Genomic DNA, 4,072 nt, shown 5'->3' on the forward strand with positions numbered 1-4,072 from the left:
TTTGTCTCTGTGGGACAGATGAAACAGCAGAGATGAAGAAACCCAGGCTCAAGAAGATTAAGCAATTCCCCCAGTGCCCCACTGGGTGTGTGGGGGCAGGTCTGGAGCCCAGGCAATCTGACTTTAGGGCCCCAGTCTTTGCCCCGCCCTGACTCTAGACGCCTGCCTCACTGACATGAGGACACTGATGCCGGGAGCAGCCTGCAGGGCTCACCCAGCTGGTAAGCAGCAAGAAGGAATTGGGACACAGTTCTTGCCAAACCGCTTTTCCATCTACGCTTCCATTTGCTGCAGCCCCACAAGGTAGGTACTGTTATCTCCAACTTGACATGACGAACTCAGGATACAGAGAGGCCAAGTGACTTGCCCGAGGTCTCACAGCCAGGTGGTGGCAAAATCACCATCCAACTTCATATCCTCTGCCCGTGCCCTAGGACCCGGCAGGAAGCACAGAGCATGTCCCAGAGAAGGATGCTGTGGCCAGTAAAACTGCACAATGATGAAGACTGAGGATCGGGGTTCCCCTTTACTGCTTCCCTGAAATGCCACAAAACATCCTCTCTCCTCTCTTCTTCTTCATGGAGCAGGAAAGTGTATGTGGCTGAGCAAGGACTGCATCCTAGGCACGGGAATGGGCAGGTACTGGGAGGGTGAACAAAGGTCCCAGTGAGGAGAGGGAATGGATGAGTCGGCTCAGCTCTCCCCACCCCTAGTATGTGGGGGGAGCACGCGTGCCTTAGAGAGACAAGGAGCATGTGGGGTGGGGTACGACAGAGCCACGCCGAGGGCCCCTTGAGAAACCAGCCTCTCACACACGGGCTCAGACAGGACCAGAGAGACATCCATCTGTGGTCTGCAGTGTGTGTGTGTGGAGTGGCGGGGTCAGGAGGTTGGAGCCAGAGGCAGGTGGGTGGACTTTACACTCCTCTCCTTAGATTTCCAAGCACCTGCAGAGAATGTATTCATTGCCTGGGAAGGATGCGTTCACCTATTTGTCTCCCTGACCAGACTGTTAGCTCTCTGATGTCAGTGGCCCTGTTTATTTATCTTTGTGGTTTTTACTCTCCTAGAGATATTTGCACTTAAAGGAGAGGAAAACCCTAAAGACAACACGGCAACTGAAAAAGAACAATTTCTAAAAATATCAACGTTTTTGCTTCTCAAAACCCACGTAAGGCTCGATCTGTCATGTAGCGAGTTCGCCACGGTCCCTGCTCAGCTCCCGCTGAGACTGAGTGCACAGTGGGTCTCTGGTGAGGCGGAAGAGCCATGGGCAGAGAGGTAGTTGGGAGATTCATTTGAAGAATGAGAGGAGGGCCTCGGCCTCAGACGTCAGCTACTGACGACATAGGGAACTTACGCAGAACATGCATTCTGCTTCCATACTTTTGGCCAAAACCACCTGAACGCAGCCTCTGCTCCCATCAGACTGAGAATTGATGTGAAAGAGAAAATGAATCACCTGCGTGGGCTCCCTCCTGCCTTCCCAGCCACCTGACCTTTGAGAAAACTCATTGACAGCCCTTCTCTGCTCTTAAATTCTAACTCCCTATGGAGGCCAACGCAGACCCTGTTTCTGCTGCAGCCTCCTTCATGCTAATTTCCCCACTGTGAACCCTCTGCCCCAGGCATGGAACTTCTGTCATTTCCCCAGACCCAGTGATGGGCTTCCGCATGTGCAGCTCCCTCTGCACAGATGCGTCTCTCCTGGCCCTCCCTCGTTATGGCTACTTACCTGCAAATGCCAGCCTGGCTGCCTGCTACTTCCTGGGGTGCAAGCTTGCCCCACGGTTACAAGTGTGGGCTGCAGAAACAGGCTGAGCTGTATCCCAACTCTGGCTCCTCCCCAAGTGTGATCTCAGCTATAACTTATCTTTCTGTAAGAAGCTTCTGCTCTCATGGCATCCATGCGTGTCTGAGCCCCCTACCTTTCAAATAACAGCCTTAATGAAATATAATTCACATACCCTATAGTTCACCTACTTAAAGCGCACAATTCAATAGTTTTTAGTATGTTCATAGAGTTGTGCAACCATCACCACAGGCACTTTTCAAACATTTCCATTACATACCCTCCAAAAAATCCTGAACCCATTAGCAGTCGCTCCTCTCCCCACTGCCAACTCTGGACAACCACTGATCGACTTTCCGTCTCTATGGATTTGCCTATTCTGGACACTTCATCTAAATGGAATCATGTAATATGTGCTTTTTGGTGACCGGCTTATTTCACTCTGCATAATGTTTTCAAAGTTCATCCACGCTGCAGTGTGTATCAGAACTTTATTCTTTTTTATTGCTGAATAACATTCCATCGCTGGATACACTACCTTTTGTTTATCCATTCATCAATTGGTTGGATGTTTGTTTTGCTTCCACTTTTTGGCTACCGTGCATAATGCTATTTGAACATTGATGTGCAAGTTTTTATGTGGACATATGTTTTCAGTTTTCTTGGGTGTAAATCTAGAAGTAGAATTTCTGGGTTGTATAACTCTATGCTCAACTTTTAGAGAAACTGCCAGACTGTTTTCCAATGGTCCTAAGCGTTTTTGCCACCAGCTGCTCCAAGCTCTTCCCCTGCTGTATGGTGGGAGGGCTGACCTCGGCAGGCTCCCATGTCGGCTGGATTCTAGCTGTGTTCAACCAGTGGGAGGCAGAGTTTGAAGACTATAGGGTGAAAGGAAGGGAGAAGCCAGGGTACTTGTGTCTTCCCTCCCTCCTGCTCCCTCACCCCTCCTCAGGCAGCCTCTCCAACAGCTGTGTGTCTCCTGGCCTGCTCCAGTTCCAGCTCTCCCCGTGTGACACCAGCCCTTAGTTTCCATAACACCACCTCCTCCCCATCTGTCTCTCTCCAAGACGTGGTGGCATTCTGCTGCTGATGCCTTCCGATCCCCTGTCAGGCTTCTCCATCCTTCCAGCACCTGTGTAACTAACTATGCTGAATTCTCCTGTAGCACTTACAGTTGTTTCTGTTTTCTGTACTACCTACCGTTCATACAACATCAATGCACCTATCCTTTTATCTACCTGGATCCCAGCCAGAATGCAAGTGCCCTGTGGGTGGGGGCTGTCTTGATCATGCTCACCCTTGTATCCCAGAGTATCTGGCCTAGCATGGGTCCTCAAGAAATATTTATTAAATGATTGAATGACGAATGAATGAATAAATGGATTATACACCAGATGCTTTTCCTGGAAATTGCCCAGGATTTCTCCACTTCTTTCTGACTCCCTTTCACTCCAATTTCATCTCTGTGCACCTTGAAACTCTTGTTCCCCTGGCCATAAGCTCATCTCCTGGCTCCTGTAAAAGTTGGATGACCCAGGGCTCAGCCTATGGACCCCTTCCCATTCCTAACTAGCCTCACTCCCTGGGTGACCTTGTCCACCTCATTGCTTTAAACACAGTCTGTATGTGGGTGACTCAAAGCTTATATCTCCAGCCGAGACGCTCCTCTAAACTCCACATTTAACCACCACTTCACATTTCCACTAGCGCACATCTCACACCTCACGTGTCTGAAACTGAACTCCTGATTTCCCTCCTACAGACCAGTCCTCCCTTAGTCTCCTCCTTGCAATAAATAGCAGTTCTCTATCCCAGGTCCATAGGCCAAAATCCTTGAAATCATTCTTGACTCCTCTTTCTCAAACCCCTATTGCAAATCCTATTGGCTCTCTATTCAAAATAAATCTAGAAACATGCCTCTTCCTACCACCTCCACTGCCATTCTCCTGGTCAAAGACATTTCCCACCTGGATTATTGCAAATTGCCCTTACCTGGCCTCTGCTTCCGCCCTTGACCCCTGCAAGGCTATTCTCAACAGAGCAGCAGAGGGATAATGTTAACAGGAAAGTCAGGTCAAGTCGCTTCTCTGCTCCTAACCCTGCATTGGTCTCCTGTTTTACTCAGAGTGGAAGCCATGTCTTTCTGATGACCTCTATGTCTCCATGTGACCTAGCCCCCCATGCCACCCCACTAACTTTCTGATCTCACTTGCCACACCCCCATGCTCACCTGGCTCCAGCCGCACCAGCCTTCCTGCCAGGCTTCAAACTTGCTCACCA

The sequence above is a fragment of the Equus przewalskii genome, chromosome 8 (genome assembly GCF_037783145.1).
Source record: "Equus przewalskii isolate Varuska chromosome 8, EquPr2, whole genome shotgun sequence".
NCBI classification, from domain to species: domain Eukaryota; kingdom Metazoa; phylum Chordata; class Mammalia; order Perissodactyla; family Equidae; genus Equus; species Equus przewalskii.